The 14441-nt window shown below is 43.5% G+C and overlaps 1 protein-coding gene across 1 annotated transcript in view; it reads right to left on the minus strand.

Annotated features, from left to right (window-relative positions):
• SPNS2 (SPNS lysolipid transporter 2, sphingosine-1-phosphate) overlaps positions 1-14441 on the minus strand; it is a 145249-nt gene that overhangs the window by 111220 nt on the left and 19588 nt on the right. The window lies entirely within an intron of this gene.

The raw sequence follows: 14441 nt of genomic DNA on the forward strand, positions 1-14441 counted from the left end.
TGTATGTCTAGTTTGATGAAAAGAAGGACTAGGGGAGACATGATAGCAATGTTCCAATATCTCAAGCGCTGCCACAAAGAAGAGGGAGTCAAACTATTCTCCAAAGCATCTGAAGGTAATGGGTGGAAACTAATCAAGGAGAGAAGCAACTTAGAACTAAGGAAAAATTTCCTAACAATTAAAATAATTAATCAGTGGAACAACTTGCCTTCAGAAGTTGTAAATGCTTCAATGCTGGAAGTTTTTAAGAAGAGATTGGATAACCACTTGACTGAAGTGGTGTAGGGTTTCCTGCCTAAGCAGGGGGTTAGGTCTCACTAGAAAATCTTCAAGATGCCTTCCAACTCTGTTATTCTCAACCGATCAAAACCTCAAAGCATCTATCCTCAGTTTTCTGGGCTTGTGGCTTAACAGAAATATACTGGACCCCCAATAAGAGCTGGACAGTAACTTCTGGTGTTCTGGAATACTTCAGGCTTTTGAGGAAGATAACATTGTCCAATCAATCAACCAATATCAGTAAAACTGCATTGTGAGATTTGGTAAACTAGCTGCTGCAGGTACCAACTCTAGACATCATGTTTGGACAGGCATCCAAGAGGGCGTTTGACTGAACTGATCCAAGGAGTGCTAGAAAGAAAGTGCTGTTATTCAACCGCAGGAGCTGCTCAAAAACACTCTTATGGAGGACATCATTAGGTTAGAGCCTGGGATTTCAACATTCTTTGCCCAGTTCTCTCTCAACAGGCTTGGGCAGGAGAGCCACCTCTGTGGTCTCCATCTAGATCCTGGTGTTGATATGTGGGTTTTCATCAATAGCTGAAGGATCTGTGAACATCTGCCCCTAGTGGTGAGCTAATGACTCACATGTGGCAGCTTCACAATAAGGTATAATGCAGGGATCTGCAACCTTAAACACTCACAGAAAAGAAAATACCGGGAGCCACAAAACCCTTCCCGTGCCTGACTATTTTTTGAGCAGCCACAAAAGTAGCATATGTAGTTGAATTAAACATTCTGTTTTCTTCTGAAACTTTTTTCTTTTCTTGGATTTATCCATGGTTGGCCTATCGGGGATTGAAAAGCTCAATAAATCGCATGCCAGCAGGTATCGCGCACATTGGCGGTTGTGATGAATATTTAGAGCAGTGGTTCACAACCTTTATAGTGCTGCGACCCCTTTAATACAATTCCCCACGATGTGGCGACCCCTTTAATACAATTCCCCACGATGTGGCGACCCCAACCATAAAATTATTTTCGTTTTGAATTTATAGCGCCTGAAGCCGTATTGGCTAGTGATCTGAACTGCTTGCGATTGCCTTGAGGACAGAGGCATTAAAGCAGAGACTCCTCCCCTATTAAGTTTATCGCGCCTGAAGCCAGATTAGGCTAGCGATTGGGAGTGACTGCAGCTGGCTTGAGAGGGAGACATCAGAGCAAAGATTTCTCTCTTTTTTAATTCATCGCGCCTGAAGCCGAATTCGGCTAGCGATTTGAAGAGCCTGCAGCTGGCTTGTGGAGTCAACCATTGGAGCACGATTCTTCGACTCGCAAGTATACTTCCCATATTTCCAATGGTCTTAGGCGACCCCTGGCAAATCGTCATTCGACCCCCAACGGGGTCCCAACCCACAGGTTGAGAACCGCTGATTTAGAGTGACAGGGAGCCATGGCAGAACGGTGAAAGAGCCACATGAGGCTCCAGAGCCGCAGGTTGCCTACCCCTGGAACTATTGGGTCTTTCGAAGCAGAAGGAATATTGTATAAGGGGGTTTTGTGTTCCAGCTGAGCTCCACTAAACCCCAAGATTCTTCTGATCTTTAAGGCATTTTTGGGTGGTTCCCCAAATCTGCCTCCTAGGTCTTTTGTTCTCATTCCCTGCTTGTATGAGACTCCTGATTTACTGTTGATGGTTGTTTCCAGGCCACGCTTGACAGGAGTGGAAAAAAACCAAAACAAAAAAACCAAAACAAAACAGAACAACCAAGAAATGCATCTACCAGCTCCTAGGACCAAAGTTCTCAGATGAGGAATTTCCCATCATAAACTCTTTCGTGGGGTCACTGGACAACTTGATTTCCTGACAGGAAACAAGAACTAAGGAGAAAATTCCTAAGGGCGAGAGCAATCAACCAATGGAATGGCTTGCCTTCAGAGGTTGTGGGTGCTCCATCATTGGAGGTTCCCCCACCCCAAAAAAAGACTGGAGAACCATTTGTCTGAAATGGTTTAGGGTCTCTTGCTTGAGCACATGGTTAGGCTAGAACAGGGGTGTCAAACTTAAGGCCCAGGGGCTGGATCCGGCCCGTAAGATGCTTAGATCTGGCCCATGGGACTGCCCTGGAAACAGCGAAGAACTGGCCCATGGTGCCTCTGCCAGTGAAAGCGGAGCTCAGGAGGGCCCCACACAACCCTCACAGACTCTGTTTTCACTAGCAGAGGGTTGCAGGAGGCTGTCATGGGCGAAAATGGAGCTCAGGAATCTGTTTTCGCTGGCAGAGCGCTCAGGCCACCACAGGCACACACACACACACACACACACACACACACACACACACACACGAGAGAGAGCTGGCCATGCCCAACCTGGCCCCCTGAGGTCAAACACAACCCTGATGCTGCCCTCAATGAAATCGATTTTGACACCCCTGGACTAGTAGTCCTCCCTTCCAACTCTATTATTCTATGTTCTATTACTCAAGCATTCTAAGATCAAGGTTCTTGGTACTGCAATTTGGAACAGCCATACTCAACTGACACTTGAAAGAAGAATCCCATTAAACGAAAGAGGATATCTCCGGGCATCCTTTTAAACAAGATCAGAGGTTTATTTATTGGTTCCTTAATCGCCAGGCCCTGTGCACCATTCAATATTGTTTGATGTTGTAGGCACCAACATAAAAAAAGATATTTTAAAAGATTTTTCCCCAAGTAGCAGATTGCCTAATTGCCATGTAGCATCTATCTTGGTTGTAGTATGTTATTCCCCTGCTTCTGCTTAGCAATGTTTTTATGTTTATTATGTTTGTTTTTAAGAATATTGTATGGATTTTTAATTGTATGGCACGTAGAGTCCTTGTTCAATTGGGCAGCTATATAAATCCTAAATAAATGTGAAATCTACAAAATCATCCAATGGAGGGTGGGTTTTGATTATTCCCATCCAAAGTATTTTTTAGATTTTCACCTACAAATTATTAGGAATTCAGGGAAGATCACCACAATCCCCTGAGATTTAGTAACCTTGTGAGATATCAGCCATTTCCCTTTTCTTCCCTATAGTAATAGAAGTATCTCTCTCTCTCTCTCTCTCTCTCTCTCAATCAATCAATCAATCATATTTTTATTTAATGTTTTATTTAATTTCAGGGTCTTAGAAATGAATTTCTAAATCTTCTAATGAATCTTCTAAATGAGGAGCCAAGGTGGCGCAGTGGTTAGAGTTCAGTACTGCAGGCTACTTCAGCTGACTGCTAGCTGCAGTTCGGCAGTTCAAATCTCACTGGCTCAAGGTTGACTCAGCCTTCCATCCTTCTGAGGTGGGTAAAATGACGACCCAGATTGTTTTGGGGCAATATACTGACTCTGTAAACCACTTAGAGAGGGCTGTAAAAGCACTATGAAGCGGTATATAAGTCTAAGTGCTATTGCTATTGCTATTATTCACATGTGTAGTGCATGTGGATTAGAAGGCAAATGCAGCACTTCATATAGAGGATTGAATTTGAGAAATAGTCCCTTTTTATTTTCTAGTTGACTGTCAATCTTCTCATGACATGACATCATAACAGGTAAAAGGGACTTTGGAGGGCATCTAGTTGAAACATTTCCACCCCCCACCCCGCCATGAACCCTAGTCCAGGTTCATTGGTCTAAGATGGGGAGGAGAAATATTCTAGGCCTATTCTGCAAACCTCAGGATTCCACCTAAGCTGGAGACCAACCCTCAAAGTCTTCAGTGGCTCTGTTGAATGGGAGAGTTAAAAAGAAAGATCCAATCCACAAACAACACACATAGCATTGTGCCAGATGCTTCACAACACTAAAAAATGAGAGGGCTTCGAAGAACTCACAATTTGCTACAAGAGAGGCTGAGAGAAGAGTAGAAAGCAGACAGAGGAAACGACAGGTGAAAACATAAACAGTGAGGAAGGAAGGAAGGCAAGGCTGTCGCAAAAACATCAATTTTGCACATCCAGCCCCCAACACACCTCCCATCTGATCCTCAGTTTGGGAATTTATCAAAGACACCAACCAGAGTTGTTGGAAGGAAGCAAGGCGCCAGCTCTGGAGCAAGGACAGCCAATTGAAAGGACAGCCAAATTACAGCATTGTGGGAACTGCTGTTCCACCGACAAACCTGTAATCTACAAAGAATTCAAACTACCAGGGAGAAAACAAATTAAGACCACATTGTGAAAAAAGAAATACAGACAGAAGGGGGAAGGAGAAAGGCCTCTGCTTAAGCAGAGTGGCCGATGTAGCAGAGAGAGAGTTTTGTTTGTTAACGAGATGTTCACATTTCCATGAAATTGGGCGGGTAGAAACCAGTGTTCCCCATAATTAGTTCTTGCTTCTCAAACAGCACAAAATTAGCTCCACATGCAAAGTGTAGAGCAGTGTTTCTCAACCTCAATTGCAGTGTGGACTTCAACTCCCAGAATTCCCCAGCCAGCGTATGCTGGTTGGGGAATTCTGGGAATTGAAGTTCCCCACCATTTCAAGTGGCAGAGACTGAGAAACTCTGGAGCTGAGGCAGAAAACTTGAAAGCTTTTGCAACATTTTTCTCAACCAATATTTTTTTTTTCCTTTTCACAGCAAACTCCATACTGTTAACAGAATCCCTGTTAACAAAGAGCCCTGCGAAATCTCCTAGAAAATTTAATTTGAAACAGGCATGTGCAGAATGCTTTATCATGTGGTCCATTTTATTTTTGGTATTAGTGAGGCAATCAGCTCTTAGAAAGAATGAAAATGAAAGGAACAACTTTGTCATCTCAACTGCTGGTTCAGATACAGTATGTGTGTGTGTGGTTTTTTGTGTGTGTGTTTTTGTGCCCCAGTATTCTGAGTTCTCTTGAGGTTGGCCTTCTAGCCTTGAGGTCTAGAAACTTGCTTTTTCTACTTTCCCACAAAACATGTAAAACCGATTGTCCCCCGACCATTCTTTTTATGCTGCATACTGACAAGTGTGTGATGCGCACAGCCCTGCCTAGGGGAGATTAAACAATCTGTAGAATTTCCTTGAGTTGCAAGCATGCTGCAAGCAAAATTATTTACTATTCCTCCTACTTATTTCAGGATTCTGAAACACAGTTTCCTAAAAGGGAAGTCAATTTATGCAACAGAGATCTTTTTTTTTTTTCCTACTGGGGCTTAAATGCTATTTTAAGTATGAATGATTTGGTAGCTACTGTCTTACAAAACTACACAGCTAGGGAACTATCAGGCCAAGCAATAATTTTGTGGCAAACTCATACACTTAATTGTCAACAGACCAAAATCTCAAGCAACAGGCCACAGCTAAATTATAGGGGCTCAAACGCTGCACCAGGTAGTTAGAATTGGTAATTTGCAATACAAAAACAGAGTCACACTCCATGGATAGAGAAAATGCAGAGAGAATATATTTGAGCAACTCTGGGAAATGGAGAAGTGCCAGACAAATAAAAGGGCAGATTTTGTTCCTATCTGTAACTCGCTTGATCAGTTGATGAACTGAGCTGCAGCTCATGGAAAGCTTATGTTTAATATGATTTATTAGTTGGGAAAGGTGCTAGTAGACTGATTTTTTTTTTTGGTCCCTGTCTTTAGAAAGGACGGTAGATCAAGATAAGCCACTGCTACAAAGTTCTGCGGGAAGATACCAGTGTCAATCATAAAAGTATTGTTCTCTAATCACCATGAAAACAGTGGTATAATTGAATTTTATTTTATTTATTTATATATTTTTATCCCGTCCTTATTACCGTGTTTCCCCAAAAATAAGACTCTTGTCTTTTATTTTTATTTTTTTTGAATCCTGAAATAAGCACTTGGTCTTATTGTCCTGCGCTCAAAAGCCCGATTGGGCTTATTATCAGGGGATGTCTTATTTGGGGGGAAACAGGGTATTATAAATAACTCAAGGCAGCTAGCATACTTGACTTACAACAAGTATCCTTGACTTACAACAATTTGCTTAACGACCATTCAAAGTTACAATTAACATGGATTTATCAAGAACAAGGCTTGGCAGACTAACTTTATCCCATTTTTCAATCAGGTAATCTCTTTAGCAAGATCCAGTTTTATGTTGAAGTTAAGTTAATTCTCCCCTTCTGCTTTAGACATGATGCCAACTGGGTGACGCTGGACCATGCATTCTCTCTCAACCCTAGAAAGAAGAAGGCAGCAAGGGCAAACAACTTCCGAAATCCTGCCAAAAAACATGCAGGGATAAGAGATAAGAGTGATTTGGCCTACATACCTTGCCTCCTCTACAATCCCTCTTTAGCAGATAGTGTGAAAGTTAACTACAGAAAATCATTTTATAAGGTCCTCTATGGCGATCTGCCTATCAGCCTTAAATACGGGCTGAATAACACGCCAATTAAATGGAGGCATAGCTAGCTAAAAATGGCATTCAAAGTTAAGTACTTGAGTTTTAAGTGATACAAAAAAAGGCTCAGCCTTTAGCCTCTATATTCTGTATTGTTTTGATTAATTACTGAAACAAAAGAGATAGAGGAAATGCTGTAGCTAACATAAAACTGAACAGGATAGCTAATACTTCCAAGATAGAAAGAAGATTCCAAATGACCTTGAAAAGTTAGATAAATGGGATAAAGAAACACATTTAATGGAGAAAAATGTGAAGTTTACCTCTTAGGGAAGAGAAGTCCAAGGCCAGATGGAGGATTCTTGGCCTGGTAATAGTATATGTGCAAAAGAGATTGGAATAGTAGCTGTTTACAAACTGGATATGAATCAACAACACAACATATTGCAAAAAAAAAAAAAAAAGCCAGTGAAATTACAAACTGCATCAATTGAACAACAGTTTCTAAATTAATGGAAGTGTGAAGTGCATTAAATTTCCATTTTATTGCGTGTGAATCCCATCCAGTCTTGAGAAACATAGCAGCTCTGGGCTTCACTCTTGGATTTAGTCAAACTGGTTCAAGAGAAAGGTAGCCTTTGAAGTGAGGAATTGACAGAAGGAATTGGGAATAATTGACTTTGAGAAGAGGTGATTAAGGGACGACAGGTTGGTACTCTCCAGTTATCAGAAGGGATGTCATACAGAAAGAAGTCCTTTTCTTCAGGACATGAAATAACGGATTTAAGTTATAGGGAAGCAATGAATTAGAGAAAAAGATCTTCCTAAAAACAACTGAAAAGGGGAACCAATAAACTTGAATAATATTTGGGATGACTGGGAGGGAAGTTCATTAAAAAAAAACCCTGGAGAAGATGGCACAGGGGTTTCTACCTGGTTTAGGTCCTTTTTAATTTTTTTAAAGGGCTTTTAAGAGGGAGAGGCATCTGTTTTGCCTTTATCTACACATCCCAAACAGTGGTGGGTTTCACATCTTATCACTACCGATTTGCTGTGTGCACGCATGCTTGCTTCATATGTGCACATACCTTCCACGCATGTGCTTGGCCTTCTACGCATGCGCTTTGCTCATTCACGTGTCTTCCATGCATGCCCCCGGCCTCAAAACCATGCCTAAATAGGACAGCATAGAGCTGGGGGGGAGGGGTTGGGGATGACGACAGGCCCACCCGCAATCTCCGCTACCGGTTCGCCTGAATCTGTACAAACCAGCCGAATACCACCTCTGATCCCAATCAGAAATTTGAACTGATTTAAGAAGAAAAAATTAATCTCTACGATTCTTTAAAAAAATCCCCAAGACCAAGGGAATTCACTGCAATTGGTAAGAAAAGGTCTAGATCAGGAATCTAGATCAGGGGTCTAGATCAGGACAGGAATCTCCAAATGTGGCAACTTGTGAACTTCAACTCACAGAATCCCCTAGCCAGCCATGCTGTGGGACTCTGGGAGTTGACGTCCACCAGTCTTAAAGTTGCCACATTTGGAGACTCTTGGTCAAGATCAAAGCCCTAACCTGTTTTTATGCATGTTGCATTACACGTATACAGCAGTGGTAGGTTTCTACCGGTTCGCCCCGGATCAGGCAAACCAGTAGCGGCGATGGCAGGGAGGCTTCGCCCACCCGCCCGGACACTTCTGTGCAAAAGTCTTGCGCAAACATGCGCACGAGCAAACCGGTAGCAAACTAAATTGAAACCCACTACTGGTATTGAAGCTGAGATTGAATCACGTAGTCACAGACACAATCTTGATATTTTTTTGAGTCAAGGATGTCCCAGCCCAGAACAAATGAAAAGTTATGCTTCAACCTGATTTGGGGGGGCGGGGACTTCAGGGACTACCTCCAGAAACAGATACAGTTGACTGTTTGAATGGTCAGAACATCCATCATATCTAAACTGTGCAGAATATCATTTGAATAACATGCATCGAAGATGACTTGCAGCATGTGTTTCCTGTCTCTTTAAATTTCAGTCAGGAGGGATTAATTGAGGTTCCTTTCCCAAGGGCTCCTCAAAAGCCTGAAGCTAGCCTCCCTCACCCCACCAACAAATAATACCACAGCTAGTCACAGCATGCACCTCGCCCTTCGGCTCCCGTTAAACCCAGCTGAATCTAAAGCTCTGCCTTCTACATTACATATGTTAATACGCTTTGGATGCCATCAGAGAGAATGGCAGTAATTATAATACGCTTTTACTACCACAGCTCCTCTGGTATCCGCCGGCCTCCTTCCTCCTTTTCAAAAATAAATGCATCTTGCAGAAGGGAAATAAAGCGAAAGGCAAACCAATCCCGTTGCTGCTTTTTCCAGACCTTCAGATAAATTCAGAAGAAGCTTACTGATACACCAGGTCATTCTGCTAACGCCATGCTACAAAAGGAACATTAGGAAAATATCATATTAGGGTGACACCACCACCCCTTTAACCTTTATTTTATTTTTATTTATTTAGGGAATAACAGAGTTTAACAGTAACAGAGTTGGAAGGGACCTTCAAGGTCATCTCACATCATTCCCTCTCACGCAGGAGACCTGTACTAGAGATTCGAACCACTGAACTACTGACCTTTCTGATCGACAAGCTCAGTGTCTTAGCCACTGAACCATCTAGTCAGGCTTGGGAGTGTTGTGGTCCGTTAGCAGCCTACAGTGCTGGTGGTGGAATCGGACAGTGATGAGGCGGAGGCGAGGCCAGGGCCATCGAGAAATGGGGTGCGGATTCCAGAGCCTCCAGAGGCCGAGAGTAGCGAGAAGGAGGAGGAACTGGGAAAGCCTGTCCCTAATGCCCGAATGAGAAGAGCTGCCAAGAGGCAGGAGCAGCTCAAGCAGAGAGGTCACCTCGGGGGTAGGGCCAAGAGATAATTGGCCCCTCCCATAAGGGTTAAAAGGAGACCGGCATTGGTGTCTCAGTTTGCCAGAAAACAACGTTGGAGCTGCGCTCGTCCCATTCTCTGCTCTGGATGTTTCTCTGAGAAGACCTTGGCAGCTCTCCATTCTCTGCTCGAGAGGCTTATCTGCAAAGGACTGTGGCAATTATCTAAACTGGACCAGGTTGGAGACAATGAGAGACTGTTTTGTGTGAGAAGCCTTTGCTTTCTTTTGAGTTTCACGACGCTGGGAATGGGTCAATTCCAAGCTGCTTGAATAAAGTTTATTTTCATTAAGGACTGCGTTTGTTGCTACCTGCTCGAGTCTGGGTCACAACAGGGAGGTCTTCCAATCCAACCCCTGCTCAAGTAGGAAGCTCTACAACATTTCAGACAAATCACTGTCCAAACTCTTCTTAAAAGCCTCCAGTGATGGAGGACCCACAATTTCTGAAAGCAAGTCGTTTCACTGATTAATTGCTCTCACTGTCAGGAAATTTCTCCTTAGTTCTAGGTTGCTTCTCTCCTTGATTAGTTTCCACCCGTTGCTTCTTGTCTTGCCTTGTCCTGCCTTAAATTTATATGCCACCCATCTCACTCTGTAAAGAGATTCTGGGCATCCATCCATCACTGCTGAAGCCCAGCCCTGTAATGCATCAGCTCAAAAATCGGAAGGAAGGGGATTGTAGGTAGTTCTCCATTTATGACCACAAGGTGGTTGGCAAGGGAACTGCGCCCATTTTTTTCACATTTCTTGCCATGGATCACTGCAGTTGTTAAGTAAATCATGTAGTTGTTAAGCAAGTCCTGCTTCCCCCATTAACTTTGCTAATTGGCAGCTGGCTGGGAAGGTCGCAAATGGCGATCACAAGAAGCTGGGAAGCTGCAAGCGTCATAAATACAAGTTGTTGCCAAGAGCCAAGCATAACTGTGAGGATGCTACAGTGGTTCTAAGAGCAAGGACCAGTCAAAAAGTCACTTTTTTCAGTGCTATTTTAACATCAAGTAGTTGTTAAATGAATGGTTGTAAGTTGAGGACTACCTACCCGTGTTTCCCCAAAAGTAAGACTCAGTCTTATTTTCCCCTATATGGGGAAAAAAATAAGACATCCCCGAAAATAAGCCCTAGTGCTTATTTTGGGGCCCAAAGGAAAATAAGACTGGTCTGAAAATAAGCACTAGGGCATATTTTTGGGGGATGTCTTATTTTTTCATGTACAGGATGCTCACTTCTTCTGCCTGCTTGCGGTGGAGCAGGAGGCTGCATGGTGTGTCAGTGCTGCTGCCATAAACTGGGTGGGTAGAGCTGCCACATGCGCCCAGCACCGGCTTACTCAGGGCCCCCGCAGCCAGGCCACCCATGCCCCGACATCTGCCTCACCTAGCGGTGTCACCATAAGCAACCAAATGGAATGGATGCTGTACAGGTGCTGAAGTAGGGCTTATTTTTTTTGGGGGGGGTAGGGCTTATATTAGGAGTATGGGTAAAAACATGCTAGGTCTTATTTTTTGGATAGGTCTTATTTTCAGGGAAACAAAGTATATAAAAATTCTCCACCTCACCCCAGCTAAGACAGGGAGCAATGGGGTGGTTTCATTCATGTTTTTGTTGTATTTTACAGCAAGCATCCTGCACAAACATTGAAAACAAAATATATGGATCTTCTTCTCTTCCAACCAACCAGCTTCCAGCCACATGTTGGAGATCTCCACAGATAGAGCTCGGAAATGGAAGACAAATACAGGCTATTATGAATCTTGTCCCTGAGCATCCTAGATTCTGATTATTGATACTGCATTATTTATTCTCTTTGTATTAAAAAGCAGAGACATCACTTTGCCAACAAACTTCAGTATAGTCAAAGCTATGTTTTTCCCAGTGGTAATGTATGGCTGTGAGAATTGGACCATAAGGAAGGCTGAGCAGTGAAGAATTGATGTTTTTGAATTATAGTGTTGGGGAAGACTCTTGAGTGTCCCTTGGACTGCAAGATTTTTATTTATTTTATTTATTTATTATTCAAATTTTTATACCGCCCTATCTCCCGAAGGACTCAGGGCGGTTTACAGCCTTACAAAAACATAAAAACATAAGAATAAATACAAGTTAAAACAACATTTTAAAAAACTTATTACATTAGGCCAAATTTAAAAATATCGATTAAAATAGTACAAAACCCCATTTAAAACTAATTTTTAAAAACTAAACCCTAGGCCAGCCCCGCACAAATAAATAGATGTGTCTTAAGCTCACGGCAGAAGGTTCGAAGGTCAGGAAGTTGGCGCAGTCCTGGGGGGAGCTTGTTCCAGAGGGTGGGAGCCCCCACAGAGAAAGCCCTTCCCCTGGGTGTCGCCAGTCGGCACTACCTGGCGGACGGCACCCTAAGGAGTCCCTCTCTGTGGGAGCGTACAGGTCGGTGAGAGGCAGTCGGTGGCAGCAGGCGGTCCTGTAGATAACCCGGCCCTATGCCATGGAGTGCTTTAAAGATGGTAACCAAAACCTTGAAGCGCACCCGGAAGGCCACAGGTAGCCAGTGCAGTCTGCGCAGGAGAGGTGTCACATGGGAGCCACGAGGGGCTCCCTCTATTACCCGCGCAGCTGCATTCTGAACCAACTGAAGCCTCCGGATGCTCTTCAAGGGGAGCCCCATGTAGAGAGCATTGCAGTAATCCAAGCGAGATGTGACGAGCGCATGAGTGACTGTGCATAGGGCACCTCGGTCTAGGAAGGGGCGCAACTGGCGAACCAGGCGAACCTGGTAAAAAGCTCTCCTGGAGACGGCCGTCAAATGATCTTCAAAAGACAGCCATCCATCCAGGAGGACGCCCAAGTTGATCAAATCAGTCAATCCTAAAGGAAATCAAACTCTGGATGTTCTTTGGAAGGACAGATACTGAAGTTGAAGCTCAAATACTCTGGCTACCAAATGAAAAAAGAGGACTCACTGGAAAAGACCCTGATGTTGGGTAAGATTGAAGGCAAAAGGAGAAGGAGATGACAGAGGATGGGATGGTTAGAGAGTGTCATTGACGCAATGAACATGAAATTGAGCAAACACAAGGAGACAGTAGAGGAGTGCTGTGGTCCATGGGGTAGCAAAGAATCGAACATGACTTAAAAACTGAACATTATTTGTTCTGCCCTTTTATCTGGCTCACTCAAGTGCTGGATAGGGGAAATTTCGTATAAGCTAAGAAAATGACATAGCTAGAATGAACTCTTCCACTTTTGAGGAAACAGTTGGGAGGCCACCTACCTGCTACTAGCAGAGTCAGAAGTTAAATTGGATGTGGTCAGAGCCCACACAACCATACTACGCATTCTCATTCACTCTTAATGGTTTCCTCCCTTCTGCCTACTTTTTCCTAAAATGCACACAGGATGCCAAACCAGAAGGAGGCAAACTTTTTAAGGTGGGGTTACAGCTGGAATATTGAGAGCATGTGATTGGTATGCTTACAAAATGGCTGTGAGGAAAGCACAGCAAGCCATAAGAAGGTGAATTAGTATGCACACCTTCCCCGGCCCCCACACACATACACACTATGCCATGAGGACATTGTGGAGCCCAAAGACATTTCTGCAAACAAAACCTATGATGTTACAGACCAGTGTTTTTCAATCTTGGCAAAAGATATGTGGGCTTCAACTCCCAGAATTTCCCAATCAGCACTGCTGGCTGGAGGATTCTGCCAGTTGAAGTCCACACATCTTAAAAGTTTTGCCAAGATTGTAAAAAATAATGCTATAGAAATTACATTACTCATAACAGCTTTTGATGAGTTTGTCTTTGTTTGTTTTATATATTTTTTTGTTTTTGTGTATTGTGCTTTTTTTTTTTGGTATTGTGTATTTTAACTTTGGAAATTCAATAAATTTTTTTTTTTAAAAAGAAAAATAATGCTGTAGAGCCGTGATGGCGAACCTATGGCATGAGTGCTGGAAGTGGCACATAGAGCCATTTTTCCAGGCACGCGAGCTGTCATCCAACTCACCTATATCTGCGCATGCGTGCGCCCCCCCACCAGCTGGTGTTTGGGCCTCCGGTGTGCATGCATACAATTCAGGGGACTCAGATGGTCTTTGGAGCTCTCCTGCACATGCGGGCGCATTTGCGCATGCAGGTGCGGGTACTGGTGCACAGCGCGCACATGTGCAGACAGTGTTTGTGCACATACATTGCGTGTGTGAAAACCATGCGCATGCGCAGATGGTGTGAGTGCACGCGCAGCACCTGGGGGAGCCACATGAAATCTGCATGCATACGCAGATGATGCAATTGCGAGTGCAGTGCACAGAGCCGTGCGTCACCTGCGTGCATGCAGATGTGCAATTGTGCACGCCGTGCACGGTGGGTTGTGTGTATGAAAGCTGTGCGCATGTGCAGATGGTGTGCTTGCGTGCCAGCGCATGGGGGAGGAGCCACGTGTTAGCATGGATGGCACACTTACGCATAAAGCGCATGACATACGTACCTGTTTGGCACTCGGTGAGTAAAAGGTTTGCCACCACTGCTATAGAGGCTAGGACCCCACTAACCAACTTACCAATTTTCTACTTATTTCATTTTATTTAAAAGATTTTGATTAATCGGATCTGGAAAGAGTACGTTAGACAGACACGGCAGCATCTGAAGGTTGTTATATGATTGTTTCATTTTGCCTTAGTAGGTTATATGAACCCAAGACTTGGGGATTCCTAAATCAAGGTTTGTGACTGAGCAGATTGGGTGAACCCAGCCAGCGGTGGTTTATGCATAATGTACAGATCTAACCTCTCTCTTTTTCTTGCAGGCTTTATCTACGATTGTAAAACTGCATCACTTTGTAGGTAAACCAGATAAAAATTTTAAGAATGCAGCACCGAATTTGACCCTAGGATTAAGGAGGTTTTGTTTTTGGTTTTTTTTTTAAAAAAATCTAGTGGAAATAAAATAGCATTTACAAAACTACAGCTTTGCA

This window comes from Ahaetulla prasina, chromosome 1 (assembly GCF_028640845.1).
Source record: "Ahaetulla prasina isolate Xishuangbanna chromosome 1, ASM2864084v1, whole genome shotgun sequence".
Taxonomy (NCBI): domain Eukaryota; kingdom Metazoa; phylum Chordata; class Lepidosauria; order Squamata; family Colubridae; genus Ahaetulla; species Ahaetulla prasina.